At 34.9% G+C, this 22,350-nt stretch overlaps 1 protein-coding gene across 3 annotated transcripts in view; it reads right to left on the bottom strand.

Annotated features, from left to right (window-relative positions):
- Rev3l (REV3 like, DNA directed polymerase zeta catalytic subunit) overlaps nt 1-22,350 on the bottom strand; it is a 160,693-nt gene that overhangs the window by 131,265 nt on the left and 7,078 nt on the right. Inside the window, exon 1 of one of the 3 annotated variants that reach the window (XM_063252367.1) lies at nt 19,744-19,870. The exons of the other annotated variants lie outside the window; for them this stretch is intronic. The gene's annotated coding sequence lies outside the window, so the exon portion shown is untranslated. Of the gene's footprint in view, nt 1-19,743; nt 19,871-22,350 lie in introns of those variants that run through there. 3 annotated transcript variants of the gene reach the window in all.

Genomic DNA, 22,350 nt, shown 5'->3' with positions numbered 1-22,350 from the left:
GGTGATATTTTTATACAATGCAATATTACTCAGCTATAAAAAGGATGATCTTGAGGCTTTTATAAGTAAATGGAGACTATCCTCCTAAGTGAAATAAATCAGACTCACATTTGTAAATATATTGTCTCTCTAGTATAAAAAAATAATAAAAAACTAAAACACTAATAAAATCCAAAACATATAAAGGACACTATAATAATAAAAGGGAAAGAAAGTGCTCTAAAGGATGTAACTGTATGTATATTTAAGTGTGCAGGATAAATAACCATACTACTAAGTTTTTGTTAGCTCATCAAACAGAATAGTTTGTACTGTCATTGTTTGATTGTCCAATTTTTATGCTTTGATTTTGTAACCTCAACAACTACTTCTAAGATAACAAGTATGTAATTTTATCAACAAATTATTTGTTTTTAAAATCTATATTATTTTTACCCTTTTTTGTTTTGCTTTTTTTCTCTAAATAAAAAAATCTTTTATCATTGGCTGTCAATAATTTGATTATGTGCCTATGTATTTATGTATGAGAGAGATCCCTGTTTAAGGGTTATACTGTTATTTACAGGTTTTAGCTATCCTGTTTTCATTTAAATTATTAAACATATTTATATATAAACTCCTTTTAAATGAATTTCAGTATGTAAAATTTTTTTCTAGAAGCTTTTGCTTGTTTTTGTTTGGGATTTCAGTGCTAGGGATTGAACCCAGGGTTTACATGTGCCAAGTGCATGCTCATCACTGGGCTACATTCTGCACCCATCTGGAATGGACAAATTTTTCTCTGGTTATAAATTTTCTGTTGGGGGTGGTAGTGTATGCCTGTAATCTCAGCACTAATTATTAATTTCCTGCTTCTCTATCTATCTAGTAATATTTTTTTCTATCCAGTGATTTTTTTAAGTGGATGCTGGATATTTTGGATACTTAGTCAATTGTATTATCAATCTTTCAAGAGGGGTAAGTTTCGCTTCAGCAGATAATTTAGCCATACGTCAACCAATTTTCTCAGCTTTGTTGGGCTTCTACTGAATGCCTAGGTATTCAAAAAGATCTGAAGAAACGAAATTTTTATAGACTTCTACAAATTCAGCTAGTTGTTCTTTGCCTAGCTTAGAGAATCTCGACTTTGGCAATCACAGCTTAGCATTCAGCTAAAGGTCTTAAATATTCGAAACCAAACTGAGTACCATTATCATCCATGGTCCAGTTCCTTTGTGAAGTATCAGCAGAGTAAACAAAGCTAACCAACCTCAATGTCTAACATGTGTAGAGGCCTTCAAAACTGTACAGATTAGAAGACACTGCCTCAAAAATAGACTCAATACCAGAGATCAGTGGAGAAAGAATGAGATATGTAGTGCTAGGCCAAATATCTAGTTGGGAAAAAACTAAATCATACTGGCTAAGAAACAAAACTACAAGAACTGAAACTTACCCAGTGATATTTTTAAAGCATCAATTTAGAAGAGGATTTTTTTAAAGAGGCATAAAGAGCATAACCCACAAAAAACTATGACTTTTTAAAAATTAATGATTATAAGTATAAATTAAAAGGTAAACACAAACAGATGCTTCCAATGCATTTAATTTTTAAAAAATCAGCATCTAGAAAAAAACCAGTAAGATAATAACACAACAGAAAACATAGACAAAGAATATGATGGGGCCATTTCTACCACAATAGAAAGAAGAATTACCAATGATATGTGTGAACAGATCAACCTCACTGCTTATTGAGGACATGTGAACTAAAATCATGGAACTTAACTGTAAAAATTTTGCAACTTGGGAGTATCAAATGTTGGTAAAGAACCACTGAAATCAGATCTCTCATTTTGCTGACAGAAGTATCATTTTTATGAGCAGTTTAGTACTATCAAATACAGTTAAAAATGTACATCAGGGCTCCACAATTACATGGCAAGGCATATACTCCACAGATACATACAAGAATATGAAGATTTTTCCTGGTTAATCTTATAAACTGCCAAGAATACACTCTTCTAATTCTAACATTTCTAAACTCCCAGCTAAGTCTCAAGTCTGTCAAACCATACATTTCTAATCCTCTACTGAGAACATTCAGCATAAAAGACAGTTCTTCAACCCAAATTTTTAAGTTCTACCCAAACCATAACCAATTTAGTTATTCTGAGCTAAGGACGAAAACTTTTCTGTATTACCAAATGCTTTCTCCCTATGATGAAAATCTATGGTGGCACCATTCAAGGTATCTTCAGTCAGCACCGTAAGACTGAAGGCCCAAAAGCAGGAGAGCCCTGAAGACGAAACTATCCTTTGGTTATAATATCCCACTACGTCTACCACAACCCACTCCCCATAGGTACTAAGCCTTTAAGCACAATTTAGATGAATTCCCTGAAGTTTAAGTAACTGGATATATTTGATGCATTCAGGGATTATAAAGAAATCTATTGCTCTATTACATTTTATTTAAGCCTCACTGAAGCTTTCCTATACTTTTTAATAGGTTTCCAGAGTTCTCAGATTTTCCAAAACAACAGCCATCTCACAAGAGCACAGTGAATTATAAAGTGTATCTGTGAAATGCTGATTATCAAAAGATGCTAGGGCCATGAATACAGTTCAACGGCACAGTGCCTGCTTGGCAGGCATCAGGTCTTGAGTTCAATTTCTGGTAATATTCCAGAAGACCAGATGTATGATCAAGAATTTAATCTATAGTAACATCAATAAGTAGATGAGACCAAATGATTTATACTATTTAATTTATAAATCATAATCCTGGACTCAGAATTCATAGCTATAAAATGCAAATTATTCTCAGTGAAATAAACTCAAAGTTTAAAATTTGACCAGAACAGGGAATAAAATTTTATAATAAAAACTTCACGACTGCCAGTCACTAGACCAAGGTCAGTGATCTGATTATTAATAGCCATGGCAAAGGCAGTTATTTAGAATTTGGTTTCATTTTTAGATTTTAAGTTCTGAAAAGTCCTAAGGACTTTTTTCACCTAAAAATGCTTTTAATACAGCTAAGATAATATGACTTACAAGTCTAGCAGCAAGCATCCCCTAACTCAGAGTTTAACGAAATTAAGAAGTGTTTGAAAGGAAAAAAATATTTCCCAGGGCTATAATATCATCTACTCATTAGATGATTTACAAATTAGGATAATATTTAAGGTTTGCTTTATTCAACTGGCATATACTTAATACTTTTCATCATACTTCTCTATTAATATAGTGCTCCAAGTGACAATTTATGAGGCAATGATCAACTCAAAGAATCAAATAACTATCTTTTATTATTTAATTACCTTTAAGAAATTAGCTGATAAAAAGATAGAAATGGAAAAAGGAGAACACTGCAAACTGCCTTGAGAGGGAAAGAAAATGGAAACTTGAAGGCTAAGACAGCCTATGCGACGAAAAAGTATTAACCAGAATACAAGTGTGACTGTTAATCAAGGTAAGGAAATTGGCTGAACTAAGAAACAGCTAGCAGACTAGTGAATTACCCTCTGAGTCACAAAGGCTTGATACTAGGTACTATATATGGCTCCTGGCCACTTCCTCTCTGGCACTATTAATAATTATGCTAATGAAAATTAGGAACATCTCAGGCAAACTGAGCTGCATGGCTACTTTTATAATTATACACATTCTTAAATACCGGGCTCTCTACTTTTGCTTCCTTAGATTCCTTCCCTTCAATGGGAATCTCCTCCTGTAAAGCAGTGGGTGTAGCATTTTAAAGAGACAGACACAGGCCAGCAATACAGCTCTGAGGCACAGCGCCTGGCTGGCAAGCTGAGGTTCTCCTGAGTTTGAGTCCCAGTACAAAGGAATAAAGAAAAACAGACAGACAGACAGACAGAGGCATGTATTAAAAATGAAAATAAATCTTTTTATAGTAGCAGAGACTTGAAGGATGAATAACGTCATACAAATCTGTGTAAGATTTGTCTTTACCATAACAGATTAATGATTATGAAAACAGAACTATGTATTATTAACCTTGCAAGTACATTTATATTCAGATGGTATTCTCTACACTTGAACTGAATTTTTATGTTAAAAAACAAAGTTAACTTTCAACTATACCTATATCCCAAGCATATTACTTTTATTTTAATATATGCAAAGAGAAGAAATCTGTTTATTACAAAAAAACACTTCATGGTTTGCAAAAGACCATCATGCATGAGTGACTGAATACTTGACCGTTAGCCTCCTGCCAACTACCATACTACCATACTACATATATTCTGGTTGTTTTTTTTTTTTTTTTTTTGTCTTTTTCATTTTTATCGGTACCAGGGATTGAACTCATGACTGCCTGCTTGCAAGGCAGGCGCTTATGCCACTGAGCTAAACCCCCAGCCCCCTCCACATATACTCTGACAGAACAGTAAACTCAGGTGCCCTTGTGTGAGACACTTCACATCCATCTTTCAAATGCTTGCTACTAGTAAATGCACAATCATACTAATAATTACAGAAATAATTAAGAGACAGCAATCTTATACAAGATTTAAAGACAACTTTGTATATTTAATTAGAAGCTGGCAAATTCTTTTAACAGGAAAAAAACAATGTTTCAGGCTTTATCAGTCTCTGTTTCAACTTGTCACCTTAAAGCACAAAAGCAGTCACTGATAATAATACAACGAATAAGGAAGAACTATCATCCAATAAAATTTTATTAACAAAAACAAGGCTGGGGTATAGCTCCATGGCACAGTATGTGCCTAGTATGTACAAGGCCCTGGGTTTCCTGACTCCTCTTCTAGAGTATAGGTTTCTCTGTATCTTTCTATCAACTTTTATAGAATCATTACTTAATCAAATAACTTCAGATGTTCGTGCTACATTTGCATAAACATCATTTGCTGAATACTTACGACTTTAAATTCCTGTAATAGAACAGGTTATGTTTTACAATGTCTTATATTTAAAATATTTTAATTGTATTATTAGTTATAAAGCATTGTCATGTCTGTATTGAACTCTGCTCATCTAAGACTAATTCTAATTTTCTGGCTCTCTGGGACAAGTCACATTAAATAACCAACCTGACTACCTAATACTGTGTAAGGACAGAGCTGAAAGGTCATGTTAAGGCCAGAGTTAATAATACCCTTGTAGGTGAGATTCAAAGGCAAATGGAAGAACTTTGTGGACAAAATCTGTATGCAGAGAAAAGGATGTAAGAAGTGATACCTAGTTGTACATGCAATAAAGACCTGAGACTTTTTATTCCCTTTGGTACTGGTGATCAAACTCATGACCTTGCACTTGCCAGGCAGGCACTTATGCCACTGAGCTAAATCTCTGGCCAACCTGAGACTTTTCTGAACTATAGTAATAAAGCTTTTGTCAGAGTTTTGGAAAATGCTTTTGTTCTTTGCAACCAAATAATTCCTGTTTAGTAAACAAAACATGAAAGAAAAATTAGAGACAAGGCTTTACTATGCAGTTCAGACCAGCCTTGAATTTACTATGTAGTCAGAACAGACCTTGAACTTGCAAAAATCCTCATGCCTCAGCCAGAGTGCTGGGATTACATGCATGTGCAACCATGCCAGGCAGAACATGAAATACTTTTGACGACTTAATGCTTGAGCTCAATCTATTTAAAAAAAAAAAAAAAAAATCAGTGGATAGGGGCCTCTAGTTTAGATGCAGTAATAGGGAAATGGATTTATCCTCTGTCTAAAACTACAAATTTATAATTTTTAGACAGTAATTTTGTACACAGAATGCATGTCCTACAGTAATCTCTGAGAGAATGGAAACAAAGTAAGGCCTTTTCCAACAACTTCCTGCTTAAGAGTTTCCAGGAAACAGTGGGAGAAAAAGTTCAGTAAAACTGACAAGATTTCTAAATTAGGGATACAAAGTTGGAAAGCCAAACTTGTCAGAATTTACCAGGGAGGAGAACTGCACACACAGAGTGTGTGACATATAATCTGCAGAGGGTCTCCCTCAAGTCTTTACTGAAAATATCAGTACAGACTTGTAAAAGATCTACCCAAAGCAGGAAAAGCAGCAACTAAAAATGAAGCTGAGCACTGAGACCAGACCTTATGTCTCACTCCCTAAGCATGGTGGATTGAAAACAGGTGGTCAACCTAACACCCGCTGAACTGAATCAGTGTTGCTGAGCAGGGCACCATCTCAGGACTGTTGCCAGCATAAGAGAGACCTACAGAGGAAGCAGTGTTGTGTGGTGCTGTTGGTTCTTGTGTTGCCGTGGGATCTCCTGGAGGAGCTTGATGAGTTGCTTTTCTGGTATGAACTTGGCTATTCACCATTATTGGAGGAGCATGGGACATTATGGTCACCATTATGAGAATGGTTGCAGTTCACTTTGGGGGAGTTCTGATCCTAACTTCGAGCGTTGCTTCCTGGCTCCAGAGGGGAAGATTTTGTGCTGTTCAATCTCCAGAAGTTTTTCACGCCAGCTTCCAGATAGGAACTTTGCTATTCTCTCTGTTGGAGGAGCTTGAGATCCTCACTGTCGCTGAGGATGGCTGTGGTACTTTTTGGGGCAGCTTTGGTTCTTTCTTTGAGCATTGTTTCCTGGCTCCAGGGCAGAACCCTCAATCTACTGGCACAGACTTTTTTAGCTTCCACTGCTGACCTTCCCAGCAGATCCATAAAACAGACTTGCATGAGTCATTATTGTGAGCCCTAGGTCTCCACATGGACATATAGGAGATACTGTCATGAGCTCTAGGTCTTCAGCTGGATTCAAGCAGGATAGTGCTATGGGATCCAGGCCCTCAGTTGGATTTTTAAGTCTTTAGTGTGTCGACAGATTTCCTGCACTTTCTTTGTATTTGACTCCTTGGGTGACCATCATAAGTAATACTATAAAATTATGTGTCCTATAAATTATGTTCTCCTTACAAACCCTGACTACAACACTAAGTAACCTCACCTGCAAGCTAGTTTGAGCTCTTAGGAATATACAGTATAAGAATCATCTGTGGCAATTGCTAAACCCTAAAGGTTTTTAATTTCCTATATCTGCGACTGACTCTAGAAATCAGTATTTTTAATGAGAATACTATTTGTTTTTAAGACAGATGTATCCATGAACTACGTCTTGGGAAACATTTGCAGAACACAGGAAGCTAATGACAACCTGAAGCAAGAGAATAATGTCGACAGAGTGTATGTTTTGGTTTATTAATGCTTTCCTACTTATAAAGTAATAAATAGTTTTATTTTTAAAAATACAAAAAAAATCACATCTACCACTATCTATCACTTTCAGGTGTTACTTTATTATTTTTGTTTCTATGTTTGCATTTAAAACATTTTTTAAAAGGATCATACTGTACAAACTTTTACAGCCTATTCATCACCTCATCATGAAAGGAAACATTTTCCCCTTCTATTTTGTGTGGCATATAGACACAAAAACTCATTTTTGAACATTTAGGTTATTAGTATTTTTTTCACCCATTTTCCTGTATTATACCACTGTCAATACATTAACATACAGTGAAACCTAGGTTTCAGAAAGATTACGTTAGTGACAATACAAGGGCTAAATTTGAATAGAAGTAAAGTTAGAAGGAAGTTTGAAACCTATTATGATGGTCCTAAGCAAAAATATTGAGACCTTGGGCTGGGGGTGTTGCTTAGCAGCAGGAAGCTTGCCTAGCAGGCAGGAGGTCCTAGGTTCAACACCCAGCACTACAAATAAATCTCAAAGTAGTAGTAATGGAGGAGGATAGAGAATGGATTTACAAGTCCATTATTTATATTGTCATCTGCTTAAGATTAGGTACAAAGGAAGTAATTCTTCTTCAGTAAATATCCTAAGTCCTAAAATATTATCAAAGAATAATTAGACAGAAAAGTATATTAATAATACAGTATGTATTTTCACTTCTTTAGTATAGACATGAGGGAAAGAACCTTTTCTAAAGAAGAGAATAAAACCTAATAAAATAAAACAGAATAAAACCGATCAAAACAGAACAGTGAAAGTGATACAGAACTTCAATATTTTGGATAATAGGAAATCAACAATGGCTACCATAATGGCTCCTGCTATCCTCAATATTGATACCAATACCATCAGACCTGGTAAAATCAAATAAAACACAACAGAAAAAACAATCGAAACAGAACACTAAATAAAACAATAAAGTACAACAAAACAGTGAGAACAATATTGGATTTAAAAAAGAAAACAGAAGGAAATCCCCTATGTTTGCCATGGGACATATTGATATCCTCTTTATAGATGTTCAGACCACTAGCTCCTGGTCTGCAAAGTCAACCAAACAGAACAAGTTATCAAGTTGTTTTTGTATTAAGGGTATAGGATTAAGGTCCCAACTATGTTTAGAGTCTTCCGTTTTTTTTTTTTTTTTTTCTTTTGTAGGACTGGGTACCAAATCCAGGGCCTCACCCATTCTAGTAAACACATTTCCACAGAGGTACACTGCCAGCCCCAAGAATCTTCCTTTTTATCAGAGAAAAATCAACAACTCAACAAATACAAAAAACAGCCAGAAAAAGTGTTGCTATCAATGAAGACTGACCCTGTATTCAAGTGTATGCTGGAGATGTAGCTAGAAGTTAACACACTAAACAAGTAACTGCCTATGATTATATTTACTTCAATTTTTAAAAACAATCTATATATACTGAGCTTTCTGCCAACAAAATAAATGTTTCATGCATTTGGTTGTCTTTTTATATGGCTATTTTCCAGTATCAATCTAAGAACAATCCCATTTCAAACTCTGCCAGCTGCTAAAACATGGGTGAAATGAAACATTTTTCCTCTCTGTGAAAGGGCATAGTGTGTCACTATAAGGAATCCTAGAACATAAAGCTAAGGCCACAAAAAAAAAATTATAATGCTTACAATGAACAAGATCCCTCAAACAACTTTTTCTCCAGATTTACTAATGGGCCACCACTCCATAATATTAAGGTTCAGATTTCAATTGTAAAGTTTATAATTAAATTTTTAGTCACCTGAATCAGACTTACTCGAAGATTTAGTTAACTTGATACAGTGCAATTGCTGCAAATTAAAAAATAGAAGCACATTTTCTTTTCCTTTTCTTTTCAGATAACATTCCTGTTTAACTATTGTATATAAGTTGAGCATCCTAATGTGAAAAATTGAAATTTGACAATTTGTTATGCACCCACATGATACTCTAAAGAGATTGGAGAGTGGAGGATACAGCTCAGTGGCAACAAGTACCTGCCTAGCAAGAGAGGTCTGAAGTTTGATCTCTGGTACCAAAAAAAAAAGGATTTTAGAGTTCTTCAGATTAATATCTGGCCTGCAGCCATCTTCTTAGTTCCTCCTTATTAAATATGCAATATTGCTTCTTGAAGTTTTGGCTAAGATCAAATGAAATATGCAATAAAGCAGTGATCCAAGAATTTCATGTCTATTGCCAGCATCTATGACATTCATGGCAGTTCTTAACCTGAAATACCCATGTAATTATTAGTCAAAAGAAAGGTGAAGCAAAGGGGCTGGGGGTTTAGCTCAGGGGCATAAGAGCCTGCCTTACAAGCAGGCAATCGTGAGTTTGATCCTTGGTACCAATTTAAAAAAAAAAAAAAAAAGCAAGCTAAAGCATCTACACTAATAATATACAAAGAAGACATAAGTACAAAGACTGTACAAGGAATATTACTTTGGAAACAAGAAATAAGCCATTTCTTAAGTACAACATAAAAATCTCAGTATGTATGATCTAACAAAGCATCAAAATACATTGGGGAGGGGTGCGGACAGGACTGGAAAGAGGAACAGACAAGTCTGTAAGTTGGAGATTTCACACTCTTTGGGTTTGGTACAATAAGTGGTAAACATGGAAAACTTCAACCTCAATGGTGAGAGAAAAATATACAAACCAAAGTGAGATTATTTTAAGTTTGAAATTAAGAATCACTTAAATTCAAAGTCTGGCAATTCTGTTGATAAAGATGTGGAACATCTGAAGTTCACACATGTACTTGTGGCTTGGTTAGACACTGTGACCACCCAACTCAAACTGGACACATGGTAGACACCAGTTGCAGTTCCTAGTAAGATATGAAACAACAGGCCAATAAGATCCTCCGGGCAGTGGAGGGTTTAGTGGCTTTGCACTCTTGCAGTGGCAGGTCTAGCACAAGAAAATAAGCACAAGAGCTGGCATTAGCTACTCTAGCTTGAGGTACCAAACAGCAGCCAGTATCTCCAGTCCCACAGTGAGAGCTTACTGAGTCTCAGCAACATCTGCTAAGTTACAAGTTACTAAACCCAGGAAAGCCCTAAGACATAAGCTTCCACTGGTAATTACACTTCATCCACAGTCTTCTCTCAGTCTTTATGTAGCTTATTAATTATGAGTCATTTTTACTTTAAGTAATGGTTTTTGGTAATACAACTGACATTCTACTTTAGTAGGTTTCCAAGGGAATAAAGCCAGAAAGTTAGCTTAAGGTCAAAATTGTCCAGAAAGAAGAGTTTAACGTTCACTCTCTATTTCTAACAAGTAAGGAGATTCAATTTAGAATGACATTATGCTAAAAATTTATTAATAGAAAGATGTCAATGATTCTAAGACATAGGGTTTGTACTAATAAAAGACACTACCAGTTAAATGTGGCACATGCTGATGGTAACACATTCCACTTGCTGAGATAGAAAATGGGGGGAGGAGATTCAAAGAAATTCAGAACCACCATTTGCCCAAGTTTTCATAAAAATATTTAAGATTTAAAACACTATTCCAAATCTTAAGACATGGTTACTTTTAACAGAAACCAGTGCCCTACTAAAAACTTAAGAGGTTGTATTCTCTCATTTAATACATCTTTCCTTATCTACTCTAGAAACAAATATAAAAGCAAATGATGGGACACAGCTCTCTCCATCCTAGGATGTTAAATCAACTTCCATAAAAATAAATAAATTTCCACTATTTATTACATCACCTAAAGTCCTAAGGACCTTTACAATCTAGAAGTTTCCATGTAATCCTCTGATAAAATACAGTATCTCAGGTTACCCAGGAATATGCTGGCTCCCAGATACCAGAGAAGTGTGCAGTGGGAATAGGTGAAAACAAACTTTGACTCAGTAGAGGAACACTGGATGGGTGGTTTGATCTGAGTAGGCTGCACACAATCATTAACACTGTTTACCAGGGAGGGCAATTCTGTCAACTTGTAAGTAGAAGGTAAAGATGACAAAGTGGCCTTGGTATCCCCTACCTATGTGACTAACATCTTATTTACAGACAGATAAAGATGGTGTGGAGTCCACACAAACATTCAGCAGGATAGGTAAATCATCTTAAAAATACCAAAACCAGGCATGATGGCACAAGTCTTTAATCCGAGTACCGTAGTAGTACTGCATTTTTAAGGCCAGTCCAGGCTACATTAACAAGTCTAAGGCCATTCCTGACAATACAGGGAGACTCTGCCTCTAAATAAATAAACAAATCAGACACTGTGATTATTTATAATAGGAAACACAGAATATAGAAAGTATCTACCATCTGCACTCAGTAAAATACAAAAAAATAAGGTTTTCGTGAAATAGCAAAATAAAAAGGAAAGGAAGGTATAAAAGAACATGTCCAAGCTAAGATATTAATGAAGCTCTAAAAAAGAAAAAAAAGGTTAAGAACAAAATTTAAATCTATGATAAAAATGAAAAAGAACAAAATCAACATTATAGAAAACTTCATCAGTAATAGGAGACACAAACAAAAATGTTTACCAAGAATGCAAAACAAATAAATTAATGAAAAACAATAAAAAATGAAACCAATCTACAAGCAACAGGTATTATCTAAAAAAGAAGTCAGCATGGAGGTGTTCTCCTATAATCTATAATCTTACTTAGGAAGCTGAGGCTAGCCTAAGAAACTTAGTGTCTGATGTTGTCCCAAAATAAAAGTGACAAAAGATCTGGATGTAGCTTAATAATAGAGCACTTTCTTAGCACACTTACAGTCTTGAGTTTAACCCCTCGGACTTGGGGAGGGGGAAAAACAACAAAAGCAAAATATGACCAAAGTAAATGGAAGCAATAGTCAAAGACAGAACTGTATCAAAATAAAAAGTATTTGCATCATCAAAAGAACTTTCTCATCCCCAACAAAATTAAAAGATACCAGAAACTGTTTATAGAGAAAGGAAAAAAGCCTGGGACACAAGAATACTACATGAAGCCTTGCTGTTGTCCGCATGTTCATGCAACAACCACTTTCAGATATTTAAGGGATCAAAAAGTACCTCACAGGGCTGGGGATTTAGCTCAGCGGCATAAGCACCTGCCTTGCAAGCAGGCGGTTGTGAGTTCGATCCCCGGTACCAATAAAAAAAAAAGTACCTCACATACATGATTCCTAAAAAATTGTGCCTGAAAACACTGAAACCACCAAAAAGATTAATCAACACTGAAAATCAAGAATGAGTGTAAACAGAGCAGTATGAGTAGGGTGGTGCTCAAACTGAGTAAATATATGGAACTCAAACTGTTTTTGAATGACAACATGAACATTTTAGCCACTTAAAAGCTCACTCATGGGCAGTGCATGTGTTTACGTAATGGGTATCCCTAAGCATCTCTCAGGCAGGTGTCATTTCAACCAATCAATTCTTGCATGGAATAAATCTGATAAAAGTAGTTTTTTATCTTTCCTGTTATCTTACAAAAATATGCAACTTTTGGTAAGCCTATATTTAAATAATTGGCTTGTAAGTGGTTAGAGCAGTCAACACTTAAAATTAGAGGTTCCCCCTAACATGGTGGCACACACTTGTAATCCCAGCACTCGTCGCAGATGCAGGGGATCACTCCAAGTTCAAGGCTGAGCTTGTGTTACAAAGTCAGCTCAAAGCAAGCCTGAATCACATAGCAAGGTCCCAATCTCAAAAAACAAAAATAGTAAACAGAGTTACAAATTAGTGTGAGAAGCTGGTAGTGCTAAAAAGCAAAGTTATATTGGAAAGTCTGAAATGTTCCAAAATCATATATATTTAATATGATACCATAAGTAGAAAACTCCACACCTAAATTCTCATGATGGATCAGAGTTAAAATACAGGTATACTAAAACTATTGTATAAAATTCCTTCAGGTATTTGTGAAACACAAATGAAATTTGTATTCAAATGTGGGTCAAATACCTAAGATACTTCAGTTTGAATACACAAAATCTTAAACATTTCTGGTCACAGCATTTTGGACAACAGATACTAAACCTATATTACATAAAAGAAAATACTTCGTATTCTTGAATTTCATAATTATACTGTATCTACAACTACATTCAGTGTACAGGCTTTTAAAAATGATTTATCTATCCTTTTTAACAACAAAAATGTGTAAAATAGTTTACACTGCAAAACACAAAACTAAAGGAATGTGGAAAATATGGTTACTTTAATAAAAGTATAAAGCACAGGGTGTGGTGGCACACAGGAGGCTGAGGCAAGAGGGTTGCTGCAAGTTTAAGGCCAGCCAGGGCTACAGAAGTGAGCTCAAAGCCGGCCTGAACTACATAGCAAAATCCTGTCTCAAAAAAATTAGAAGAATAAAGTAAGTGTCAATTATAACAAGTTTTTTTGTTTAAAATCTTCTTACTGAAAGGTCTTCACATGAGTCTTAAAAAAATAAGTGACATAAAGGATTAAGCACAGTTATAGTGATTTGTACCAATTATGGAAACAGTTAAAAAGGAAACAGGAATAACTCTGACACAGAACAAGAAACAGAATGCAAGGTTAAACTAAAGCATTTCTTTCATTGTTACACAAGGACTATATATGAATTAGCTTTTACAGATCTGTAACATGACAATTTAAAACTTAAAAGTTAGCATTTAAAAACAACAACATGACAGAGCAATTCTGTAACTATTAAATATAATTTTAAAGTACTTTTTTCTTTCTCACTTCTTTTTCTCTAGTAATTCATCTAACATATAAAAATGTAAGAAAAAATCAATTCTTCACAACAAAAAGTTAGAAGCACTGTTATCAAAGACAAATGTCATGAAACTTTATGCCCTAAGTAACACATCAAAATATACAAAGTTAAAACAGAAATGTAAGACAAAATGAAGCACAAAATAAAAGTGAGAAACTAATTTCATACAGATTAGATAAAAATATGTAATTTAAAAACAAGAAAAAAGTCACATTTTATTTAAATTTTTAGCCAAAAGATATCCCATCAGTTTAATATCAGCTTTTTAGAAAGGAAAATTATTGTAATAAATCTACACATTGTGAGACACAGTACAATCTCAGGGTTTGTTTATTTTCAGTACTGGGAATTGAACCTAGGGTCTCATGCATGCTGGTAAACACCTTACCATTGAACTCCAACCCCAGCCCTTTTTTACTTTTTGAGGCAGTGTCTGACTAAATTGTCTAGCCTAGACTGGAACTTTCAACCCTCCTGCCTCAGCCTCCTTTATAACTGGGATTACCACACCTGACAAAAATATTACATTTAAAAAAAAAAAGGATTAGCCAAGGAAACAATAGTATGCCAAAAATTTGGTATAAATAAATGGAAAAATTTCAACTTTTAGTGAAATAGTTATTAAAAACATGAATATATCCTAAAAAACACCTTTATTACTTTGAACAAGTGCAAACTACATAAAGCATAGAGAAATCTGGTTTTCAATCATGCCAAGAACTCATGTAAGGACTCCTATTTGTAGATCTTTTTGTTGCTGCTGGGTAAAATTACACATGGAAAAAGAGTTTGGCAACTTGTAAGATGTTTAGAACTATATTAAATTACTCAAAGCATATTATTTTTATCTAGGTTTGCAGATTTTAAGCCTTTTTTATAGTCAAGGGAAAAGGTCAATTATTTCATAAGGTTAGATGCTGCAGAGGAAGTGACAGATGCCTCAGCCATCTTCTTTCTAGCTCCCAATAATCTTATTTAAAAAATCAGGACATTATTTAAGTCTTGTGGGTAGTATTACTGCTTTCTCAAAAAAAAAAAAAAAAGCTACATTTTATTTCTCTGGCATTCTATGTAATAGGTTGAAAATTAATACTCCCCCCAAAAAAGATAATTAAGCCAATCCAGTATCATATCTAATTCAAGTGATTGGATAGGTAAGGCTAGTTAAACAGATATATGATATTATACCAGAATCTGAACCACTACTATTTCATGTTTGTGTTAAACGTAACGCACACAACACACACAAACTGAAATACATTAACACTCAAGGCAACATTATTAATAATTTACTCTAACTGATACAAAGTATTTTCTACCCGTTATACAAGCTGATAATCTAAAATAATCCTCCAAAAGACGATCCTACTTCTTGGATAGAAACAAACTAGAAGAGGAAAAACTGAAGACAAGATCCTTTTGAAACTTTGGTTTTCAAGTCATATAGTTTTAACTCTAAAATAGGGAAACTCCAGGTCTTCTCCTTCCATTCTCATGCCGAGTACTAAAACACAACTTCATCTAAATATAATTTAGAGCTCTGAGATACCAAAAATTGTATAAAGTGGAAACACTTTAAATAAAAGGTATTTACCATAAGAACAAAGTGGTTAAGTATCTATGACTCAATTGAGACAGAAACCAATTTTCCTAACATCTGAAGAGCTCCTCAGGATCAATAAAGACCAAGACTCAACAGAAAAATGGGCAAAAGATAAACAAAAAGTATAATAAAAAGGAAATATAAGTCCCTCACAAGCCTACAGAAAGAAATGCCACAGAACAAATTAAAACATTAAAATTTGTGTTTTTTACCTGTCAGAATGATACCAATTAAAAATATCTGAGGACGCAATCTTAACTACATCAAGTATTACATTTCTGGGGCTGGGGATTTAGCTCAGTGGCATAAGGGCCTTCCTTGCAAGTGTGCAGTTGTGAGTTTGATCCCTGGTACCTGGTTGGAGTACAGTTTAAAATCACTTCTGTATTATAATTTTTGTCATAAGAATTTCTTGTAAATATTTTTTGCATGTTTCCATTTATGTTATTTTTGTTTTAAAGAAAAACCAGAAGGGCTGGGGATTTAGCTCAGCGGCAAAAGCACCTGCCTTTCAAGTGTGCAGTCTTGAGTTCAATCCCCGGTACCAATTAAAAAAAAAAAAAAGAAAAGAAAAGAAAAACCAGGAAGGAGACACTGCCGAGGACTAAAAACCCACCCCAGGTCCTTTCTGCATTGTAACTTCTAAGCAGTCACACAACTGTCATAATGGGGGTCTTTCAGGTCCTCCACTCCAGCCAGACCTTGCGCAATCAGCTACAGTTTCCCTATCTCAGGGAAAGGGCACAGTTTCAAAGACTGTGCAGCTTTCTTCTTGAGGCCAAACTAGTTGATTTCTGTCCACTGATAAGGAAGAGACATCATAAAAAATATACAAAAGAATGTCAAAATCTCGTTTTTCTGCTACATGAGAGAGCAACAGCTCTCAAAGTAAATCAAGACCTGCCAGCTGCATTTTCCAGAAAGGCTGATGATAATATTAGACAAGACATTTTAAAAATGTAACAAACAAGATAGAGCTAGCCATGGTCTCCTGTCATTTTTTTTGTCTTTTTCATTTTTATGGGTACCAGGGATCGAACTCACGACTGCCTACTTGCAAGGCAGGCCCTTATACCGCTGAGCTAAATCCCCAGCCCACCCAGTCATTTTTTTTAAAAAGCTGTAATTTATCTGCTGGTACAGAATTGTATTCACATAATGAAGCAGATAGGTAGGCAACTTTAAATAACTTGGATGATGGTGACAATGAACATTAGAATCTTTTTTTTTTTTTTTTTTTTGGTCTTTTTTCTTTTTATCGGTACCAGGGATCAAACTCACAACTGCCTGCTTTCAAGGCAGGCGCTTAGGCCACTGAGCTAAACCCCCAGTCCCGAACATTAGAATCTTGTTCCACTTGCTACTTAGCTTATGGTATCTTACAGTGATGCACAGTACCTTTTGAGCGACTAGGACCAGAAAAGATGCAGAAGGATGAGAATGAAATAAAAATAAGAGCAGAAATTAAATCCATTTATCTGCATCACTGAGAAAACAGTTTACATGAACACTAGTGGCTGCAGGTGTAGCTCAATGGTTGCGGGCTTGCCTGGCATTGAAGAGGACAGAGTTCAATTCCCAGAGCTGCAAGAGGTAGGAGTGGGGAACTATTTATTCACCAGAGGGGCAATGTCACACTGGCAGATGCTCTCTGAAAAACCAGTCTGTCCGCAACAAATATAACTGATTGTTGCAATTGCAGCCCCTTAACTAGACACACACTTAAGAAGCTCCTTCATACCAACTCTGGGTTTGGCCACGTGCTCTGCTCTGGCCCATGGAATAGAAAACATATGGGGCTTGCCTTTTTTGCTGCTCTCTGCAAATGCCAATACAACCTCCAGGCATAGGAGTTTCCACTAGCCTACTTGGAGACACAGTCAGACAACAACCTGTACCAATTTCAGACCTATGAGTGAAACTACCCTTGACCAACTACCTTCTAGCTGACCTGTTAATGGATACAGACATCTAAACAAGAGCAGACAGAAGCAGAGGCACAAATGCTTAACACCCTGCCCTGAACCACAGGTTAAAAAACAGGTGCTGCTTTATAGCACCAAGTTTTGGGGAGGTTTGTTACACAGTATGCAAACAGTGATAAAAGTGGGGAAAGAAAAAGACTAGAGGGTCAAAGAAAATTTCTGCTTCATCTCTTGTTTCTTAAATTTCATAGAGAATACAGTTGTTCTTTGGTATCTGTGAGGAGACTGGTTCAAGGACACCCTCACAGATGCTCAAGTCCCCTATATAAATGGCATAGCACTTGCCTCTCGCCTGCCTACAGCATTTCACACACTCTAAATCATTTCTGGCTTACTTTTAATACCTAACACCATGTAAATCTTATGCAAATAGTGTTAATACTCTTACGCAGGGAATAATTATAAAAAAATAAGCCTACACACATTCAGAACAGTGCGATTTTTCCTCAAATATTTTTGAATCGAGTTGGTTAAATCCCTATATACACAACCTGCACTTATGAAGAGTCAACTATACATATTCATATGCTAGTTAATTAAACTAAACTTAGAAAAGTATTAGATTATTATAGTGACATTCTCTCACCTCATAAACACATTTACATAATTCAGCCCAAATGAGAATATGAATTTGAGCTATTAATATTGCTTATGAAAAATGGGTTAGTTCAGAGGCTACTATCACAGAAAAATGTGATTAAGAATATATTTATGGTCACTGTCACGCCTCAATAATGGCTCTTACTGAATTCCAAAGTATTAGGAGACAGACATCAGATTTTGCTTCTGTTAGATGAATAATGGTCATGTCCTTGCATTTAATTTTCATATGCTATTTGTAAACACTATGCTACAGAACTTAGGCAAAAGTCAGTTAACCTCTCCGTGCCTCATTTCCTGAAGTGTAAAATGAGAATAACAGTACCAATTCCACAGAGCTATCAGGAAGGTTAAATAACTTAGAATAAATATGGCACATACTAAGGGGTCAATAAATGGCCTATGACCTGCTAGTAAAGTAAATATAGTATTAAAAATAGTAAAAATATAATAAATATTAAAAATAATATAAAATTAAGGCATTTAATTAATACTTATATGGCTTCAATTTTAAAAATCCTAAACACTGTCAACCAAGATGTGATACATCAAAATTAATTTAAAAATCTGGCTTCTTATAAAAAATGTCATTAAAACAAAACAACCTGGGAAAATATATATAGAAAATATATAAGGAAGATAGTTGAAGCTCTAACAAATAATGAATCATTTAGCCTATACAGTATTCCACAACCTATACAGGTTTAAAAACCAAGAGAGTCAACTATTGTATGTGTTATAAATTTACAAAAAGAAAAAAAGTAATAAACCCTTACTGACTTATCTTTACTGTGGCATTTGGTACACACACTTCCAACATGTTCTACTATTATGTTTTTAAAAGCACTAATAAAGCCCTTGGAAAATAAAACTTTTCAGGGGAAATTAACCTAACTTGCAGCATTAAATCAGGCCGGGATACATCCCTGTCCATATATATCAATAGTTGAAAAGATTCAGACCTGGATGGGGATATCCGAATTTTTTAAGTGTTTTAAATAGGCATTCACCCATGAATCACTGACCAACAGTAAAAATTCATTTCAATTCAATCATTTTAAAAGCACTTAGTACATACAAGTTAAATATGGCAAATTCTGGACAAAAAGGGCTCAAAAGTAGCATTTATATTACTATGTATGCCAGACATTTCGTGGTTATCTTATTCAATCGTAGTAATTCTACAGCCGAAGTCATTAAAACTCATTTTATAGAGGAGGCCATTAAGGCACACAGAAGTAAAATAACTTGCCCAGAGTCTCTCTGCAATATAATGCAATAGGATGGAGAAGCACTACAGGGTGGAGGGAGGGAGATACATGAGGGTAATGCCATGTGATTATTCCTACAGACAAACACAATACTGATTATTAAGTCCTGTAATAGCAATGCTGAAGGGAACTATGGCTTAGAAAACCAAGGAGATAATATTTTGGGAGTGGGCAATGGAGTTACAGAGGCTTTAAAGAGATCAATATTTGAGTTGTTACTTTATGGATGAATAGGATTTACCAACTTCAATGCCAAGGATCAAACCCGCCCCCCCACCCCCAATATATTAACCAAAATAAATTACTTACTTGAAATTGAGAAAAACAATTTTGAGAGAAATCTTCCTCAGATATATTATTCCATAGTTTTTAAAACAAATAATATGATGACAGTTTAATTTTTAGGTTGCTTTTATGTGGCTTGTCTTGGTTTTTATTCTGAAATGAAATTTAGATTAGTCATTTTCTTGTTCTGAGAAACTAAGAGTATGCCAACACGTTTTAACTTTACATTCTTTCACATATCAACATGTATTATTTACAAAGTTTTACTTCACATCTCAAACAAAACCTAATTTTAAATTGCTTTTAAGTGTAAATATATATGCAAAATGAGATTTTTGAAAATTTGTCATAATTCCTTGGTAACTGTAATAAAAGTAAGAAAAACAGAAAAACTTTGTATACTGTTATATAGCAGAGATAGCATTTTTGAGGTAACATATTTCCTTTTGATTTTTTTATATAGTAAATGCTTTCTAAACCCCAAGTAAACTAACTGACCTCAATTCCTTAATATTTTTCCCAACTATCATCTCAAAAGAAATTAGAATTGTCCCCCCAAAAAACATATATATATATATTTTTTTTTCCACTGACAATTATCATCCATTTTTCACAGAATTTATTTTGCTGGTAGGTATATTTTCAATTTCTGCTGCAGAAAACAGTCCAGTAATAGCTTACATTTAGAAAAGAAAAAAGTTCAAAAATCTAAAGTACTAGGAAAAACACAGATGATTCAGAAAACCAAAAGAAAGGGAAAAAAATTTTCCCTAAAATGATAAAAAGACTATCATCAAGAGAGTCTTAGTTTTATTTATAACTTGTTTTGTTTCAAAATTACATCCACATGTATTTATTTGGACAATGGACATCTTTCTAACTGCCTAACATACCCACTCTAGTCTTAACTACATTCACATGGATTACAAATTAGCATGGTTTACCCAAAGTCATGCCACCTTAACTCGCATTATTTCATCTTACTCAGCATCACTATGATGCTAAAATGAGTATGTTTTGGGGTTCTTTGCTGTTACTGTTTTAAATTAGCTGCAAAATTGCCCAAATGAGGCTGGCACTTTTGATCCTCCCACCCTAGTCTCCAGGACAGGCATTACAAGTGTGTGCCACTAAGCCCAGCTCACTCAATAAATTTTTAAGCATTATTTTGAAATATCTACGGCCAATGGCAACATCCTCTGAAATGTACCCTCCTAAATCCAACTTATGTGTGAATCATTTTTCACTTAGCTTATTGTTAATTAAATAAATTCTAACCCAATCAAAAGCAAAATGAGAGAAAACTTAAAGAAGCAAAGAAACTTGCAAGGTCTAATACATTTCTTAAAACCTGCATATGATTTCAGTATAATTTTTGTTTATATCTGTCCTAAATTCCTCTTACTATAGCAAACATTTATTATGCTTTTTAGAAGAATACAGGGACAATCATCACAAAATGAATCTCACTATAAGCTATTCTACAAGATTCTAATCATTATGAGACACAATAGGTTTGTGAAAATTTCTAAACTATGTATGTACAGTTCCTTTAATAATCTTTCCAAGGGGGCCAGGGATTTAGCTCTGTGGTGTAAGCATCTGTCTGGCAAGCGCAAGGTCATGAGTTCGATCCCCGGTACCAAAAATCATCATCATCATCATCATCATTTCTCTAAGGTTCTGTTACATTTCTCTTTCAAGTATTATCAATATCTTTCTCCAATATGCTCTCAGAAGAAAAGGTCTGGGGTGCCAGTGTGAAGTACAGAGCAGTCACGTCAGGATTGCAGTTTAACCTAACCTCTCACCACTGGACAGTGGACAAATCCCTGAGCTTGTCTACCTAAAATATGTTTTTTAAATAAAATAAGATTTAACTAGAATAGTGTCACCTAACCTTTTTTTCATTGTGACTAGTATTTTTTCAGCATATTGGACAATATGCAGGCATTTATGTGTTATTACAAAAAGGAAGTATATTTTCTTCACGTAAGAAGCTTAAATTCTATCTTAATCTTTGACATTATATAATGCTGAAATTCGTAATATGAATTTTAATCAAAACATCTTCGTATCAAGAATATTTCACAATAACGATAGTTTATTTCTGCAGAACATACGTACACTAATTGGCAAGCCTAATGTACGCAGCAAGCTAAAACAGTAGTAGGACACAGAACAAGCAGGATCCAGCAGAAGTGAAGAGAGAATCAGGCCTAGGTCTGGCCCTTTCCCAGGGCCACACTCTCTGTTTCTCCATCTCATCATCAGTCAGAGGGCTGAACCCTAACTCCAACGGCAGATCTACAGTCTCTCTTCCATTAGTGGAGCTATACCATCTGTAGTCCCCTGAGGTGGACTCCAATTAGTAAATCACCTCCTTTAACATACTTAAAAGATCAAAAAATGTAGTAACTGTTGGTTGTTACTCATCACTGTTTACAAGTCCAAAGAGGGCTTCTTCTAGCCTTCATTGCACAAGGGCTGCCTTTCAGAGAGCCATGTAATTCAGCCGAAAGCACTGCACTACAAGACCTCTAACAAACACAGAATCAAACCTAGTAATCGCTGGATAACTGTTAACTATAATGGCCCTTTAATTTTGCTCTTTCTTTCCCATAAGCACAA

This window comes from Cavia porcellus, unplaced genomic scaffold (genome assembly GCF_034190915.1).
Source record: "Cavia porcellus strain 051 isolate PalLab524CR breed Dunkin Hartley unplaced genomic scaffold, mCavPor4.1 scaffold_7, whole genome shotgun sequence".
Lineage (NCBI taxonomy): Eukaryota > Metazoa > Chordata > Mammalia > Rodentia > Caviidae > Cavia > Cavia porcellus.
The sequence above is the reverse complement of the archived record's forward strand: the minus strand, read 5'-3'. Positions and strand labels throughout refer to the sequence as shown.